Source organism: Sphaeramia orbicularis, chromosome 4 (genome assembly GCF_902148855.1).
Source record: "Sphaeramia orbicularis chromosome 4, fSphaOr1.1, whole genome shotgun sequence".
NCBI classification, from domain to species: Eukaryota; Metazoa; Chordata; class Actinopteri; order Kurtiformes; family Apogonidae; genus Sphaeramia; species Sphaeramia orbicularis.
In genome coordinates, this window is record NC_043960.1 from 37,666,598 (window position 1) to 37,686,651 (window position 20,054).

General features: G+C 41.2%; 1 protein-coding gene across 1 annotated transcript in view; it reads right to left on the minus strand.

Moving 5' to 3' along the window:
• The window catches only part of sema6bb (sema domain, transmembrane domain (TM), and cytoplasmic domain, (semaphorin) 6Bb), a 184,705-nt gene that overhangs the window by 152,619 nt on the left and 12,032 nt on the right, over positions 1-20,054 (minus strand). The window lies entirely within an intron of this gene.

A 20,054-nucleotide genomic window follows, 5' to 3' on the forward strand; every position in this document is an offset into this window, starting at 1 on the left:
TCTATGTAACACAAAGACATTTTTTCACATGTAAAGATCACAAGAATTTTTTATAGCACGTTGTAGTAGAAGTAAGGTCTCTTGCTGCAGCATTGTAAAGAAAAGAAGAGCAAGGCAGCCAATTAAAATGAATATGATATAATTTCAGAATTGTGAGTTGAACTTAAAGTTGAGGTTCATTGCTAACATCTTATCTTCGACATCTTTTATCATAGATAATAGATCTGAATATGAGGCGCAGAACACCACATTCATCTTATTCATTTTAAAGATGTTGTACAACACATCACTGTAACTGTTGGAGCTCCTTGTGACTCCAAATGCATATACGTGCATAGAAAGTTTATATCCAGGTAAAACGTTTATCTAATACAAATATCTTAATTTGTAGCAGTACTTCAGAGTCTCCATCTTTCATCTTTTTTTCCCTCAGTCTATCCATTTGTCATTCCGTCTACACATCCATCACTGTCTGTCTCCACACAGAAACAGAAGAAAAAACAGATCTATACGCGCAGTACAGTCCTCTTATCAGGGGCTTTTGCAAAGTCTAAACAGCACTCCTGCAGCATACAGAAGAAGCGAGGATGAGGAGGCAGGGAGACGAAAAGAGGGGGGCAATGAGGTAGAGAGAGGTAAGCACAGTGAGCAGAGAGAGACCTAAGAGGAAAAAACACCATCCTACCCGAATAATCCCCTTCTATCCCACTTGAATCCTGACAGAGCTGTCCTGTTTTTATTGCACTGAATGGGGCGAATACCCATGGAAAAACGCCTCAGTGTGGAGCGTTTAACAGCACTGCTGCCAGTCTGCTTCTGTTTGCACTAATATCATTAACATGGTCTGCAAGGTAATCTCCAAAAACATGTCTCATAGAAAAACACTCTTTGTTAATATCAGTTCTATTCATTCTAGCCTTTGATTCCTCTTCAACTGTCTAGATTTTAAGGGGATTTTATTACTGTTCTTGTATTGTATTTCTGATAGTATTTTAACAATTTTACTCTTGCAAAACACTTTAGTGACCACAAGACACTTTTATGGTCTGTTTCTGCTCTATTATTTATTTTTTCTTACAGTTTGACAGTTTTAGTGTTGTGAATCACTTTGTGACCTTACTCTGTTCAGTACCAAATACACTTAGTTCACTTTACATGCTTTCTTCTGTATTTTGCCATAAAATAGATATTAAAACAACAACAACAGAGCTCAAAATCGAAACACATTATGGTTAAAAGGTTCAGGGTGTGATATTAAGTGACATGTGGCGATGGAGTTGCAGGTTGGAATCAAATGAATACCCAACCTCACCTACTGTGACCTCAAAAAAGTCCCTCAACTGAGCCATTTTAGCCAGATTTGGGCTTTTTAATAAAGGGGATATGAAATATGGTAGATGATGGCAATTAATTCCTTCTTCTAAATTTTACACATTGCACCTATAAACACAGGGCATAAACTTCAACACTAAAGCCAAATGCTTAAAATTGCACTGTCATGTTAAATGTTAATTTCTTTCCTGAAATAGACGGAAGTTTTTAGGTGACCTTAGTGCGAATCTGTAATAGGAGTTGTAAGATGTCTTCACTTACTGCAGAGGAATAGTCTTTGTAATCAAGTTTGTCAACCTGCGACCCGTTACAATTATGAAGTCATTATTTCTGAAATAGCCTCCAGCCTCTCTAATCTTGACAAGTGACATTTTCCATTCAGTTGTTTAAAGCCTTTTCCTTCCGTCACACATGAACATAGACACACAAAGAGACACACAAATCTGAGCTCATTGGAAGAACAGCCATCTGAGTGCTTGCTCATACTTCCAGCTGATTACTACAGTAAATATATTATCTGCTAACAGGCCTCCTGGGGCTGACTGAATTTGGGGAGAGATAAATTCAATTTAAATCAATAGGCAAATTAGGATTTCACTAAATAGTGCTATACTGCTTTTAAATTGCCAAGAGAACTGCGATTACAGAGTGTAACGCAGCTCCAGTTATCACAGTCTTACTCTTTAATGTGATTATTCAGCACAAATCCTAAAGCAAATTTTGTCTAATCCAGTTAAATAAAGTTGCACTGAAATGTAAGTCCAGGTTGATTTTAACAAATCAGAAACAAAACGGCACATTACTCTAGAGACAATCTAAAATTATGCAGTAACTGAGCACATAAAGGGATATTAGAGTTCCTGTTTAGACCCTAAAGTGATTTAAGTCTGTGCATGTTGAAAACTTTTGTTTTCAGAGAAGCCAAATCCTATTTGTTTATCGCCCAAGATTCCACCCGCCTGACAGCCGTCCCTCGCACCAGACGCTAGCTTCTGAGCGTGTCAATGGGGATGCATCATTTCATTGGCTGCGCCGCAACGAGCCAGGGATGAAATGTGTGACAAGTTGTGTTTACTCCACTCACAATCACGGCATGACAGAGATAGAGACAAAGGGGGGAGGTGTACACAAGCAACAGAATGAAACGGAGGGTAGCATAAATGGCAAAGAGGAGGAGAATAGGCAGGCTGAATAAGGGAAGGAAAGAAAGAAAGAAAAGGAAGATGCCGGGCGTGTCACTTTGTTGGCTGGACTGTGATTAGGTGCACGTCTGTACTGAGGACGTGGTGTGGCTGTAAAGCAGAGAGATAGACAGAAAGAGGGAGAGAGGAAGATTGGTAGCCATCATCTTCACGATCAAAGGCCTGTCTGCATGTTCTGCCTGCAGCTCCCTTTTTGAGTTTTTGGAAGAAGGGAATAGGATGGTGGGAGGGAGGGAGTGGGGTCTGCATCAAGATGCCAAGTGGAGAAACTTTACTTTTGCTTGCTCACTTCGCTCTTCGCTCATATCTGTCGTGATGCTGTCTCCCTCTGTAATAACAGCCTTCCATCAGCCCCTCCATACACATGCAAATGAGTCGCAAACAAACTGAAAAACACACAGCCTGTACACGAATACACACAGAGCGAGGGCAACAAGTGAATTACGGCGTTAATGAAGCCAAGGTCACCCATACAACCAGGAGGGGCGGGGCTAGAGATGTGCCCTTGATCAGTTTGACTCCAATGCACCACTTGGGCCAATCAACTCTGCCATCTTCACTTTTTTTTCTCTCCTCACATGCACACACACACCAAGATAATCCTCATTCCCCTCTTAACCTGAAAAAGGGATTAAAGAGTAAAAAAAAATTCACAGATATTCTTTGTAATCTCCACTGCTGAGCTCAGTTGAGTGCAGGACTGCAGCGTTACTTTGCAAAGTTCCATCGACTTTGACGCCTCGAAAGTTCTCAGTTCGTATACTTTGTGGTTTTACAACAAGCAGAAACCCGCTGCCGAGCGTCTGCCCGTAACCGCCTGTAACATTTTTAGCATTCATCTCAGAGGCAGGCGAAATCCAAACATCTGCTCGTGCCAAAACAGCGGACCACAGACAATGGCCAGCAGCGTTAAGGTATTTCAGCCGAGTGGAGAGTGCCAATGAACGTGGAATGAGATAGACAGAAGGAGAGAGGAGCGTCATAGCATACACAGATCCAAACTGATTCAGGGCGCAGAGTCGTGACAGCATGAAAATCAATCATGACAGCTCTTTATCAAATCAGAGGAAACGCTTTATTGGTTATTGTACTTACACACCCATAGCCAAAGTAAAAAAGTGTCTGGCAAGAACTATTGTGACTTGTCCCTCCTCAAATGGTTCCTCAATTTAAATGCTAATATAACGCTTTGCTTGGGTGCGTGTGGAATTTATTTTTTGACACACAAGTAGTTAGCAGGTGACAAATTAGCCTGCTGCCACTCTGCTATCTTGACCTGTCTCCCTGTGTTTGTGAAATGTAAGTGAGATGCAGACCGAGGGAGGCGGAGGGATCTGACTGACAGTAACCCAAAAAAGAGTGAAAGTCGATGTGATGCCATCAAGTCAAGTTCGTCTTTCTCCTTCCCGTGGCTGCCATATATCTCCCGCCTGACATGACACGAAGGAAATGGAGGATTTGCTGTGTAAACATGACCCCTGACCCCTGTTTATCCAATATTCCATCAGAATGACAGTCGGGCAGCCCCTCCCATTCAGACCTGCAGCGCTAACGGGAGGGGTTTCCATTAAGACTCTGCAGGCTGAGAGCTGTGGAGGGTCACGGTAGATGGAGAGGGGAGAGATTGAGGTCCCCCATGTCTTACAGTGTGACAAACAGCTAAATAAAATGCTCCTGATGGCTGTGAGAGCCATCTGCTGGGGCCCAGTCCTTAGAGACGGCCGGATGCTCATACGCTTGCAAATGTATAGTCAAGGGGCTTTTTCAGAGAGAGGACATGAAGTGGAAAAGCTTTGGCTTAGTCATAAAATTTCAGTCACGACCTTGTTTAAAAACCTGGTGCAGTAGAGGGGGGCCAGGAAAAGGTGGGTCATCCTGTAGCCCGGTAATATTGTCTGCACCTTATTGTACCCCTGGCACTTTTAGGCTGATTCAGTTTCCTTAATCAGAAACTACTCTACCCTCAGGGTGTGATACGAACTTTGTGCAAGAGAGTAGGAGAAAAAATGGAAAGAGAATGAGAGAAGGAGGGAGTGTGTGAGAAGGAGATTAAGTTAACAGGACAAATGGGAGTCATATGTATTGTCGGGCTGTGTGGCCAAACAAAACACGTGTTGGGGAACTTTGTTAAACAACCCTTCCCTGTCCTTTGGCAGTTCTCTAAAGGTTCTCTGGTATTTCTTTGGCATCAGTCCCCATACCTCTGATCCTTGTACCATAGCCAAACAAAACAATCTCTAGCCTAAAAACCTTTCATGGCTGAATTTGACCTAACCAGTATGAGATCTGCAATTCCACTTTATTATATTAGCATTATTAGGCCTCATGTTCAAGTAATGGCTGCAGAAGTATCCTAGAGCTGCGATGCTTTAACTGAAATATACAGATACTAGCACTATCTACATAAAAAGAACAAGTATATCTATAGTATTACATATCAGAAATCTCATAATGTGAAGAGCCTGTAGCATCTTCAAAGTGAAGAATAGCTCCGACTTGCCTCTTTCTCGCTTTAAGCATCAAAACAGCTCATGTGCATGCAGAGTAGTTCGACATAAAGAGCAGCATAAATGCAATGGACTGCTGGGAGGCAGAGCAGAAGGCAGCCGCTGAGCAAAGGAGCAGATTTGGACCTGAGGTACTGTTTGATACTGTAGGTTGACTGTTGAGGACTGTAGGAAAGGCCCTGTTTAGCGTCACAGTGGGTGGTTGGGCTCTTTTTAATTTAAAGACGTCACATCAAGAGAAGCTGCGTTCACTCAATCTGCTTTTTCACTGAAGCTTGATTTTATGCCAATTTAATTACTGTAACTCAATCAGACAGACTCTAAATGCTGCAGATGTGTACCTAGAACTCAATTATGGTTCGGAGTTAAGCAATAAACACGCAATGCAATAGTCATATACTGTTAGTGGGTTTTAATTATGGACCTGAGTCCAGTAAGTGACCGGGTGGCTAATGGACCCGTTGTGTACAGAGGCATGACTTGTGGAGCCCATGAATTAGCTGGAATAGAAGAGGAAATTTGGATGATATAAACATCTGAAATCCAACTCATCTTCAAGCTGAAGGAGTGTTTATGTCTTTGTCTCACCTGAGTAGTGTTTAATAAAGAAAAAGGGACATATTTAAAAGCACTCACACCCTGTCAAACTCCCTGCCGCTGGAGTGTTTTCATTCCCACTGTAAATTGTGCTGGGACTCAAGTGCTAGTATGTGTGCATGTGTGTGTGTGTGTGTGTGTGTGTGTGTGTGTGAGATACGTGCTCGGCAAGTAAAAAGAAGTCCTATAGTGAAGCACCCTCTTCCAGGCACCCTCGTCTCCTAGTGAGAGGGTGAGACGCCGTCCGCAGATGCTTTGATGCGTTAACATGGAGGAATAGAGTTAAATGAGATTGAAGAAGAGTCAAACGGTATCTTTCAGAGTCTGTTTCTTTCTCTCTCACCTCATTGTGTTGTGATAATTCACCGACAGCTCAGTGCGGTAAACAGATATAAGCCCTGTGCTTTTTTGGGGGTGTGTGTCTCTAAGGCATGGCACCTTTTCAATGTGTTTTTAAGAGCTGGTCTCTAAAGCGAGTTGGCTCACAGTGACAGAGGAGAACAGAAAAGACTCAGATCTGTTGGACGCCGAGTGGAGTGTATCTCATTATCAGTCCTCGCTGTGTACAGTAGACGTCTTTATGGAGGTGGGGCCAGGCCGTGAGTTGTCTACACACCACTTGGCAGGCCAAGACAGTATGTCTCTACCAGAATGGAAATCAAGTCATTCAAGTGCCCAGACACTTAGGACCTGCTTTGTGCTGTGTTTAATGCTGCTTTAATGTACAACTGCAAGAGAGAAAAGCCAAGGACACAGAGGAAGAAAATGTTTGCGTGAGGAGAAAGCTGGTGAAAGTTCTCTGTGGGAGGTGGTGGATGTGTGTCTGTGCACATAAACAGTGTGTGTTCTAATGTAATCTCTTTTTTTTTCCAATGTCGCCCTTGCCATGAAAGTAAGAATAATGTTGGTTTTTCTTTTTTTTTTTTTTTTGTTCTTACAGTCAATGCCAACTGAAGCCCAGGATAATCGGTTTTATTGCCCAACTGCATCAGTGACATTTAGAATCAGAAAAATGTGATGGAACTAGGGTTGGGCGATATGGGGAAAAAATCAGATCATGATCATTTTTTTCACATCAGACAATATCAATATGTATCATGATATAAATCACATCACTATTTTTGTCCAGCTTAAATTTTCTGTTACTCATAAGTTAGTTGTGAAAACACCAGAAGGTTATTTTTTACTTAAAAATGATTTAACTTCTGTCAGAGGATGAACATGACAGATGTGCTGAAGAACATTATACAACTGTTTCAGATAAATAAAACACGTACATATATTTAAAACTAAACTAAAAGTCTGACCAGCAAGCAAAAGTTTTCAAGTTTTAAAAGAGAACACAAACAAAACAGACCATTAAATTTGTTGGTCAACTCCAAATAAATAAAATCTTCATTCCAAACATAAATCTTAGTTTTACAGGAGAACAGAAACAAAATGGACATATAAATTCTTTGGTCAATGTCAAATTAATAAATTAAAGTAAAAATGCAACATATTCTGAACAATTAAGTGCCACTCTATAGCTTAAGTTTTTATACTACTGTATGGGTCTTGAATGCATTATGAAATTTAATGTGTTACCAGAAATTAGCGGTGCAATAGTACATGTTGTACCACCATACCAAACGGTACGCCCCTCACGGTTCGGTACGAGCATGTATTGCGGTATTGCTCATTTGTCATTGTCAAATGACATTTCCGGACAACTCGCATTCATAGTAAAGCTTTGCAAGATGACTGATTTACAGAATTCTGCTGTCAATGGTTGGAGCTGGACATGGAGCCCGTCTAAAGCATTATGGGTTGGACGTGGCAGAGCCTGGCTCGAGCTGAATGCGCAGCACAGCCCTTCTACTTCCAACTACCCTTCTCAATGCTAACATTAGTATCCACATTAGTAAAACCTCCTCTGTCATTGCCATGTTTGTTATTACTGACCTTCTTCTTCTTCTCAAAAAACTTTACGCTTCTTCATGGTATTCGGCCAGTATGGTAATTAAGAGCGGTGCCCTCTGGTGGATTAATTGAGAAACACTCATTCCAACGTACAGGACGCATGGAAGTATGAAGGCAGTGACACATGGCAACATTAGAAACGGATACATAACCTATTTACCTATGTAGAGTGAACATAAATGAGTCTTAAGGCTCTCCATCAGCTCCTAGTTATGTTTCAGCACACAACTGGGCTCCAGCCGGCCTCTGCATCCGAACCGTACCGTACCATGACTCAAGAACTGCAATATGTACCGAACCGTGGATAACCTGTACCGTTGCATCCCTACCAGAAATATAACTGATCTTCATGAAACAATGCCGGGGGTATATACGTGGGGGTGCATTCTGTAACTACTGTAACTGATGTACACCTGGTACACCTCCGTATTGTATTGAAGGCCCAAAACGGTTTGGTACCAACATGCGCACCGTTACACATCTACTTTTCAGTAACCCGGTTGCTCGAGTTCTCGGTCAAATTTTCTCCAGAGGGAACACTCATTATCTCCCACTACAGCCCAAACATTAGCGTGTGTGCTGCAGCTGCTCTTACGCCTGCGCTGTGTGTGTCAACCTAAACTGACGTGGCTCTAGTGTGATTGGTTCTGTGCAGAGCTACTTAACTATGATTGGCTGTTCTTATGTCTGTCAAAACATGGACAAATGATTTCTACTGAAATTGTATCAAGCATCTCTCATATTTATATTGAGGAAAAGTTATTTCGTGATATATATCGTTATTGTTTTATCGCCCAGCCCTAGATGGGACAAAAATAGACCAAGTCAAAGGCTAAGAAATGTGAGAGAAATCAAAAGAAATCAAGAGATGGTTATAATAAACAGTCTTACCTCTTACAGTTACAGCCATCAAATCATCTCCACATCAGAGTTCTGCTGTATTTGACGTGAAAATAATGGCTCACAATCTCACTGTGCTGGTGATTTTCACTTAACCTTGTAGTTTATATTTAGAAATATCAAAGAAACAGTACTTTGCTCTTTTCACTGCACTGATACACTCATGGATGGATGACAGGTGGCACGCCCATGCCTTCACCCTTGTCATATCATTGCTTAATTCCCTTGATAACAATTACCTCTCAGGGGGAAAAAAGGCTGGTGCTAGGCAACTATTAATGACATGGCAGCTCAATGAACAACATAGGCTGATTTTCTATAAGACCAATTTGCAAAACAGCCACACCGAGGCTTGGTCTAATGAAGGGACATGTTTAGACCAGCTGACACAGACCACAGTCATGCCGGCAGGAGCTGAGCATCTCAGCACGAAACTGAGGCAAAAAGAGGAGAAATGAGGAATAAGAGAGTAATTTGTGTCAATGTGGCAGAAATGAATTGAATGTGGTAGAGTGAAAGAGTGGAAAGATACATTTTTACACAAAGTTGGGGGTTTGAGGATTAAAATATACTGCTTAATAAAACCCTTTTAGAAAGAAAAATACTTACCAGAGATTCTCAAATGATAGGAAAAACTTGTAATTGTACATTTCTGCAACCACTGAAACATGATGCAATCTCATGTTAACATACATTTCATAGTAACATTTATGAATATGTTCAGTCTTTTATGCCTTTTCTCCTCAGGCACAAAAGATGCAAAAGATCCGTGTTTTTTTTTTTTTTTGTTTTGTTTTCAACACATCTTTGCAGACTTTTTGCTAATTAAATAAAGCTCTGTAATCTCTCCTTGAATCTCTTCCAGTGCTATCAATGCCTAAACCTAATTATTACACGTTAAATTACATATGAACAAAAGATCTGTGAGACAGTTGAAAAATACGACACTGCAACATCTTAAAATCTTATTTTTGGTTCCCTGTATGTAGGCTATTCTTGGATTGCAGAAATGTACAATGGCAAAACATACATAAGTCTGACTGATGGGTTGACTAGTGTTGCAGTGAAGACCACCTAAACTGAGACCAAGATATGACCAAGACTAATGCTCTGTCCACACAAATACGGATATTTTCTCTGAATGGACACTATAATGTAAAAACAACTGCAAACCAGTAAAAATGTTCAGACAAACCATTGTTTCTGGTGGACTTTAAACCATGGACAGCATAGACTTGAGAGTATGATAATGGACGTAGCAGACACACAGGCTTGACAAGCTTACAAACTTGTGGTAAGTTAACGTAAAAGTGTTGGTTTGAGTTTTTTCAACACAGCACCAGTACAACATATGGACATATGTACTACAAAGATTCCTACTATACCTCCAATACTCTATATATTATATACATTATACTTATAATGACTAAAAGGAGGGGTAGGAGATCCTAGAAAAATGGCATGACCAAGCTACATTTTGACAATACACAATTCAAAAATCCAAACCCCTTTCTTCAGACTTCCCCCCGAAGCCACACCCCCAGAGTACCGGAACGCACAATGCTTGTTCCCAAGGGTTCATGAGTGCTAAAGTTTGCTTTGAATGCTGAAATCTGTGCATTTCACCATTATGTTTGTTAACACAACAGCACCAATTCATGCCTAGCTGGCTAACGCTGCATTCCCTAGTGATTTACGTTGGTGACAAAACAGTTTGCCGGTGAACTTCCCATCCTAATGTAGCTAATTTAGCCAAGCTCTGGCTCTGGCTTTGCTTCCTGTACAAGTGCTCCAAGCCTCTGAGAACGCGCAATTCGTGCATGAAGAGAGGTAGACGCAGAGCAGGGAGGGACAAATGGCAGTTGAGTTTGATAGACATATCACCATTCAATCATTTCGATGGGCCAGTTAAAATGATTGGATGGTGTTTTTTCAGTCCTGTTTGTTCTACAGGTGATTAAATTTTTTCATTTTTGTGTTAGAGCATTTAATTAATTGGTTGCATTCGGGGTGTGAAGGAGATTTTAAGCAATATAGTAACAAAAATGCTCCCTGAAAACATCTCCTACTTAACCTTTAAAATGCTGTACATGTGTGAACAAGAGGCTCAAACAAAGACAAAAATACTTGTTTTGTAAAATATCTGTATTAATGTGGACAGGAAACAAATTAAAGTCACCAGTCTGAGACTAGACCAGAAACACAATAAGATTAGTGTGAATAAGAGACTATGATTAATATGGTATGACACGGACAAGCTACTTAATTTTGTGTTATAAAACAGAGACAACACTCATGTTTTGGTGATGAGAAGGAGGGTTGATGTGTGTATTATGAGTGTTAGCTGATACTTCCTAACACTGATGGACATGATGAACAGAACCGCTATGTAACGAAGGGATAGATAGATAGATAGATAGATAGATAGATAGATAGATAGATAGATAGATAGATAGATAGATAGATAGATAGATAGATAGATAGATAGATAGATAGATAGATAGATAGATAGATAGATAGATAGATAGATAGATAGACACTTTATTGATCTTTTTTGGTTACAACAGCAGTAACAACAAAAAAACACACTGACCAATCCCAACACACAACCAACATTACAAACAGAAGTTAAAAAGTAATAAAGTTATGTCCTCATTTTTTTTTTTTATCATGGATATAAATGCAGCTCAGGCATAAAAGTTTGCCACCACATGTTCTGTCCCCTCCATCGCTAACCGAGTTGCTACATTCATCAGTATATGCAAACTCATTTAGATAGTCTGCACACCTAGCTAACTGGCAAACAGCTGACAAGCAACTACAATTAGGTGTGTAATAGTGTGTGTCTAATAATGTATACATTCTTCTCCAAAAAAGAAATCTAAATAAAAATGAGCCAAGTAATGGATCATGTAATGATGTTAACAACTGAATCAGACAATAGCAGTTTAGTCATGTCACTGCAGTTGGATGTAGCAGACACACTGTGCATTGATCTTGAAATAAAATCCAGAGTTCTATTTGATCAAGGCAAGAGCAAGTAGAAATACAGCCAAGACCAAGACAGGACCAAGAACTTCAAACAGTGGCACTGATACCAATGTCAAGTACTACAGCACAGACTGTACAACAGTGATTAAAAGCATAGGGGAGCTTGCAGACAGAAGCTGGAGCATCGCAGTAAGGACACAAGCTGAACCGTCTGAATGAGCCACTGTGACAGCAATGGATGCAGTGTCATAATGAGAGGGGACAGGGCAAACAGGAGTGCAAAGCAAAAATGTCAGGTCATGGGGTGCAGGTGATAGATACAGAGCTAGAGTGGTGAAATTGTGCAGAGCAACGAAGGGATGGCAGATCATGGGATGCCAGCACATTCTGCAGGTTGTATGCTTGAGTCAGCAATGACAGAGCAGTCACACCCCACACAGTGGCCACAGCATAATCTGTCTCCTGAAACCGCAGGACACTGTTGAGAAAATATTCAGCCAAATACTGCTCGGAAAGGGAGGAGCAGACAGACGCAGAGTGAGACCGATAAATCACAGCAGGTAGACGGTTCTGTTACATCAGGCTTGTGATTTGCAAGTATTTTGGTCGGAAGCTTTAGAGACGGGATTAATTTAAAAAAAAAAAAAAAAAAGAAAAATGAAGATCGGGATTCAGATAGAGTAATGTTTAAAAGATTGAAACAAAGTGTTGTCTTTAAAACAATTATACACCGCCGTCTTCCTTCCCAAGCGGAAATGAGGCCTCTAGACTGATGGTGAGAACAAATGAGTTGGTGGAGAAGCGGTCGGGGTTCGTTTGGGGACGGTGAGGATGTTAATCATTTCCACCACTGGTTTACAAGAACCCAGCATGCTTTGTCTGCCAATGCTCCCACACCGTTTATTTACCCATACTCATCAACATTCTCCTTCAGCTGCATAAATACACGAACACAAACCCACACACGAAAACCACACGCTCGACAACGTGCACACACAAATACACACAGGTATATTTCTCATTGGGATTACATTCTGTAGGTCCAAATGCAACAGACTGAAGCTGTGGGGAGTCTTCTATAAAAGGCTCAGCATGGGAGAAAATGCCCATAAATGACAGGAAAAAAAAAAAAAACACGCTGAATGTGTATCAAAGAGCACATTTTTTTATCTTTCCTCAGCAAAAACCAAAAATGATATTGAAAGTGGTGCCTCCTCCTGTTCCTCCCTGAGTTGATAAGATTCCCAGATTTTGTCCAAAGGCTGTTTGCTTTTGTGGGAGAAAAACAGCCTGGAACTACCTGTGACAATTTTCCACCCCACACTTTCTCTGAAGAGGCGGGGGCTACAGAAGACATTCACCTCATTCCTGTTTATCGACTTAAGTAATCAGTTTTAGTCTTTTTGGTTAATTAACTAAGTGGTGTCTTTAGGCCTTGTCTGTGCGCCGCTAGGTGCCAAGCTCCATCAAGCCACCCAAGTGTCTGAAGCACTCTAACTTCAGGGAGACAGCCTCTGGTCTAAGGATGATAATTGCAAAAGCAACAGGGGGGAGCGAGCATGCACACACCGAAACAATTATACCCATGCAGAGGGGGAGCATTAGTTTCCCCTTAGCTCTTGTTTTCTCCATCTTCACACCCACTCATTTAACTGTGTTCCCAATACTTCAGTGGTTTATTCTAATTGAATGAACGTTGTAAAGTCAGCATTTTTACATGTTTGACCCTTTCTCCTTCCCTGACTTTATCTCCCTCTTGCTCTCTTCTGCTATAATATTGTAGCATCCCCATTCTGCTACTCAAAAAGTCCTACTACATCTCTGGCTGGCTTGGCCATGGAGAGCAGCAACAACTCCCCTCCAAATTCCTGCAATCTTTCTCATTTACTCTAGCTTATTCTCCTTCTGCAGCTCTCTCGCTGTTCTCTCTGCTGGTCCAAGTTCTTCAATTTGCCCTGCTGGGCCTTGGCAAGAGGCAACCACGGTCTTCCTCCAACTACATTTCGACTGGCCCACTTCAGACTCTCACTCTGGGGTCATTTATTTCTTTCCTTTCTTGGCATATACCACGATGCATTCTTTCAAAGGCACTTATGCAGCAATGGAAATAATTCTGGAAGTGACCCAACCTCCTCTCCTTTTTATGCCCCAGATGACGTCCACAAAGAGAACACAGTGGACAAGGGGAGGAAAGGAAAAACTTCCTGTAGTATGGGCTTTGGAAAAACTCCAGGGCAGCAGTGGTGGGGTGAAAACTGTACAAAAACATATTTACACATGCAAAAGCACACGCATTTGCCAGATACAAATGCAGACAAACACTGTTTGTTTCCCCTTAAAACGCCACTCTGCTGAGGTCCTTGCCGAGAGGCACATGGCCTCTCTGGACGAGTTGATTTTCTTCCAGCTGAACTCACACACTGTAGTAAGTGTAGGCCACTGCCCCTTATTCACTGCCACTGACCTGAGACTTAAACTGAGATACTGATGCCTGCACCTGCTCCACTGACTCCATTGACACAATCTAGATAATTGTTTCTGATATCCAGTGGCTGCAGTTAGGTCAATGGCAGAAGGACAGTGTACTGAATAACTAAGGACAGCATAGGAGCAGTGCAGGTTCTGGAAATGCTCTCATCAAACACACAGTGTGAACAGGGCGACATCATTAGTTTCAATGGAGGCCAAAACACAAATTACAAAGATATGCATTGTGCTGATTAAGCTCCATGTTTTGTGAAAAAGTACAATTTTCTTGAAATAAAACATAATATTGTACAATCACAAACTACTCATACAGGTCACCTGCTGGGAATGCAATCAGTAGGAGCTGAGAGATTTCACTGCAAATGCTCCTACAAGAAACACAATCAACATAATCGCCTCTACTTCAGTATCCATGTTGAACTGAGAGCTGATGCTTCTGGAAAGATCAAATCAGTTAAATCATTAAGACCTAAACACCAGTTTGTTTCCAGAGGTCTGTTTTTATCTATCTACATTGTTATTTTGCTTTTTCCAAAACCAAAACAGGACCAACAGTATTATAATAAGTCTCTGTTTTAGAAAAGTAAAAATTCAAGAGAAGTGGTGCAAATATATGAAAAGTTATGCATTTAAAAAAAACGTATTAGTGTGGATGTAGCCTAAGAGGCAAAACAAGCTGCAGCAATAGTACATTTAATGGGGAAAACTGTTTTTATGTGAATTTGAGAGATATTAGATTATGTGTATTCTGTGTTGCAGCATCTGTTTTAATGCTGTGGAAATGCAAAGCAAAGACTGAAGGCATACCAAAGCCTTGACACTTTTCACAGTAATCGAAATATGTGAATTAAACAAAAAATACATTGCCTACGCTTTACACTTTATATAAAATCCAGATCATCAGTAGTGAGCGACTTCCAGCTGCTACTAACCAGGTATCCGTCTGACAGCCGCTGCAACACAAAGCCAGATCCAAGACGTCAGGCTTTACTTCAGACATGTTACCCTGAAATGAATCTGTGAAAGTGATTCAGCTACAGTGTTTCCATGCAATCGCATCAGCTCCTTCCCATTTTAGATGTGATATTTTGTGTTTTCGCAGCATTCGGTCTGAACGTTGCCACTCAGTGAGCTGTGTTTCTGTCAATCAGTGGGTATAACTGTGGTGACTGTGGTATGTCATGCAGACCCACTCTTACAAGAGATAAGATGGCACCGTTTCCACCGTAGAGGGGAACAGAGGAGATTTCACTCACAGACCTCTGCAATGACACTCACCAGAAACAGCTAAAAAATATATTCAGACAAGTTTAGCTCATTTGTCTGTGGAAACCCCTGAAGGATCTGTTCTTTTTTATTCTGCCTTTCTTAGCTGATTTGTAAGATTAGTGATGTTCTGTATGATGCTCCTCTTTCGACTCTCTATCTTGCATGAATTCTAATCTTGTTATCATGCGCTTGATGTAGACAGATAGACTGAACTTTTGATTTTAATTAAAGATTCTACTCCAGATTTTCATGCCCACATTGGAACAAGTAAATTGACAAAAGTATTTTGTCTTTAAACATTAGCTTTGTCAGATTTATGACATGATGAGGTGAATGTTCACTATAATTATCACATTTTTTAGGAAATAATATTCAACTAATAGCATACCCACCCTAACTGAAAGCATATTTGCATTGCAGGTGGGTACTGTAGATCTTTCCAAGATTCCCCGTGAGATTTTTGTGTGCTCTCTCATATGTGGGTCCACAGACGAAGGGTGGAGCCAAACAATGGTCAAGATGATCTGATAATATCTAGTCTCTCTCACAAAAGGTATCACACATCCATAGCAGAGACTCTTTTATTGCCCTGTTAAGGACCCAGTCGGCATTACACACACCGACACACACCATTACATTAGAGGAAAATCCTGGGCCATTTACTCCACAGTATATGAATAACGCTTCCTCAAAGCTTGGGAGTAGTTTCAAAGAACCTATTAAGTGCATGATTAAAATATCACTTTTATTATTGCTAATCTTATGGTTTAACTCCAGTCTGTAATAAAGTCTGACTTGACTTTAACTGAATTAAGCAGGTGGGATCTATACTGTTCTATATTACAGCTGCCTTATACATTAGAGATAATAGTGCTAATAAAGTTGCATTAGTCTATAAAAAGAGCGCATTGATTAAAAATACGCCAGAACACAGCAACAATCAGGCCTGCAGCAGTTTTAATTTGCTATTCTGAGGGAGGCTAAGGAAAGCACACTTTTCTGAAAATAACAGGCTATTTATGTTGCGTTCCAGTTGTAATGAAACACATAGAGGCTGAAGCCGGGACAGTGTGAGGGCTCTGGGGGTTTGTGTTTTCCTTCCCTCTGAAGTCTGTCTGCATCTTAAACAGCCTCTGCATAGCATCTAATTATTACGCAATGGCTTATACATTAAGCATTATTACTTTTTTCATCCAATCTGGGGTGCCACTTAGTACACAGAGAACACCAAGACAATATGTATATTTCCTCATTCTGTTTCTGTTGTCAGACTTTCCAGCGGGCTATCATCGTGCACTGTGCACTGGGACATCTCTTAAACAATAAACACAAACGAAAAGCTTTACAATAAAACAAGTTTCTACAGGAACACTGCTGTTTTCTCTTGCAAAGGCTAAAATTGAATCTACTCGCTATCTGATTAACAAAAGACATTTCTGCCTAAAAACCTTTCAAAACATTGTATTGTGGTTCTTTCAAAGTGTCTCAGCAGAGTACTCTGCTAGATAAAGTTATTCTTAACAACTCAACTACAAGTGAAGAAAGGTTAATTAAGTATATTCTGTTCAAAATATCCAAACTTTCAAAGAAAAAAATCACTCTAGTTCAGCTTTAGTTTCACTCTGTCATAACCTTAAAAACAACATTGCAAGGTGCAGAAATGCACTGACAAAAGATGGTGTACGAAGTGCGCTCACTCGCACACTAAGTCTGCATCTAAATAAGATGGAAATCCATTTCTGACAGAGAATGAGATGTCAAAGGTCTGTGCGCAGCCGTCAGAATGATCTAAAACACAAATGACTCAACATGAGTGGGCATTCTGATTTTTCACACTGGTGCGCCAGTAAACACTTTGGTTGGTTGGCTCACGACTATGACCCACTCTTTCCAAGTGTATAATCAGTCACATTAATGAGAATGGTAATGTGATGCAGAAGAATTAGTCCAGGTCCTCAGGGTTGAGTCTCAGGAGACTTGGAAGAGAAACTAGCTGCCTTGGCTGAAGACTCGCTGAGCCTTAAAAACAAGCGGCCTCGCTCAGAGCTTTCCTGAACAAACCTACTGAGGCATTTGGCAACAATGACCAAATGTCCTGATGTATACGCAGACTAAATAACTATATTTGCCTCTGTGGAAGCATTAACAAGATCAATATTACTCTCCTGTCCATCATGCTGATGCCAGCTGTCTTTGTGGTTGGATAACAGCTCTGGTCCCCACTTGCAGTCACACATTGTGTTTCCATGAAACAGGGATGTTTATGAACAAAAACCCAGGCTATTTCTATAACTAGTCTCCCCTGTGTATCTGTGTCCCCTGGCAGCTACATGATGGAGAACTAGTTCACCAAAATACAGCAATGGCTCAGGCAGAATGTTCTGCTATAAGATACCACACTACGTCCACGTTCACAGGCTCTCCACAGCCTTAAGTCTAACTAAATATCAACTCCTCAGTGAAAACATCAGTGAGTCTTAGCTGGGCTGCTTTTATTATTTTTTTATTTTTTTACAAATGGCTGTGTATGCAAGTGCTCACACTAAAGCGTCTTTCTTTATACAGTTTGATTTATGCTTCATTCTCTCCTCTTTCTCCGTTTCTCTCTCTGTTTTCTCGAGGCTCTTCATTAGTTTGTGTATGGTTACTAATGAGAGATATCTGAAACTTGCCAGAGGCTCAGATTTACCCCTCTACCCCACCCAGGGTGGCCCATGGTGGGCATAACCTCTTAGCTTCTGTTTTTGGGCTTGGCTCACTGCCTGGTGTAGCCGTTGGTGCTAAGGTGCATTAATGAGCATCTGAGCCCCGCTCCCTCACAGAGCGTGATGTGTGTGCGTTACATGTTTGGGTGTAATGGCTGACAAGCCCTCCGGCGGCCACTCTCCACTCTCCACTCCCCGCTCCCCTCCTTCTTTTCTATATCCACTATCCAGGAATCTATTCATTTCAATGAGGTGAGTATCCCAGCAAGAGTCCTTGATTACTGGCAGAGAGGCCTCCTCCACAAAAACACACAGGCTCATGCACACACACATGTACACATTCCACTCATTTCCCTATCTGTTCTGTTTCACACTTTTACATTGGTAATCCTCGCTCATTTGTAATTTCGCTTCAGCATGTTAGCCTCAAGAGAGAGAAACTAATTTCAGGAGTAAAAAAGGGATTATCAGATGCAAACGAAATCTCCCTACCTCCAGACAAAGACGTTGATGTAGACATTTCATGGGAACAAAAAGAGGGTCTCAAAGCCTGCTTCAGCATGGATGGCAACTCTCAAGGAAGAGGCAAGTCATCTGCCATGCTGCCAATTACACCTTATCAGTGCAGTGGAACGAACTTGACAATAGCAAGGAAATGCTGAGCAGCATAATCAGCTCCTTCATTTCTGTGAATTTTGTGAGTTCTAACAGACAAATACATAAATAGGAAGGGAGGGAGAGGGTCGAGCCAGGCAGCCATTAGGTGTGTATACAAGTGTGCATGTCATGTAGGTGTGAAGCGTGTTACCTGTTCTTACCAAGGAGTGTTATTATTTTAATGAAGGCTCTTTGCAGCTAGAGGGATGTGCGAGGTCTTTTCTTCTGTGGACTGACTCAGACCTGTCAGACAAATAATCCCCCATCACATTTTCACTGGCCTCATTGTATTAATGCCAGACCAAGCAGGGGCCTCTGTCATATTAACCTACCCACCTACTCTTACACACAAACAGGGCTACACACACAGACGTCGACACATGAAACTGTCTTGACTATTGATCAACTTGGAGACAAACACAGCAAAAGCGGTGAAAAGATAGTAAGTGTCTATGTTTAGAGGCAGCTGATTAAAGCCTGTACCACAGTAAATTAACCATCTGATTAAGATTTGAAAAGCAGCAAAGGAAATGAGCATAATGCATCCAATTAACAGAGGAGAGAGCAATAAATACTGAGCTTCCAGCAGTTGTTACCTCTATGATGAAAAAAGCTCCAGAGAGTTGTGATTTTACTTTCAAATATTCCCCACTTTCACAATATTTGTCCATAGTGTATAGTTTTAGATTCATATTTCAGTGTTTGTCGATTGTACAGAGATCGCTTAACCTTTAATGCCAAGTCATGCCTGGTCAAACACAGCAAGAAAGGCAGACAAACAGACAGACAGCGTAATTGGTCCAGATGTCTTAACAGCCTTATCTTATGAAAGGGGACAGAAATCTGAACGAAGGAGCAAACAGCGTAGCCCCTGAGCTTTCCCTCCATTAAAGTGTGAGCCTGAAGCTGTCCCCCTATTACAGCCTAAGCTCTGCCGAGCTTCAAAGCTACTTTGTTGTGCGGCCTTAATGGTGCTGATGACAGCACAGAGGATCACTATGCCAGGTGAGCCAGCCTGAGCCAAAAAAACAGAGAACAAGGGAACGGTGGAAAAAGTGTATAAATACCACCCACCAGAGAGGAGAGATGCTGTCCCGCAGGCAAATGATATAAAACTAAAAACCTCACTCAGGAATAACTGCCATCTTTAACATTTGGCAGGAGCAGTGCTCACCAGTGTTTCGGTAACTAAGCACTTAGCTCACCCCCCCCCAGGGCAGCACAATTAAAGACGTGCTTAGTGAGAGTCATCAATAACATAAAATTGAGGAAGGGGAAAAAATGTTCCATTATAAGTCAGAGACATGCTGGGAAGGCAGGAGCCAGATCTGAATGCTTATTCATTAGCTGGCTGTTTCTATGATTTGGGTGATTTTGGCTGAAGTCTCTGTTTACTTGTTATAGCAACAACATGGCTTTTACTGCTATTCTTCCCCAACGTGCAT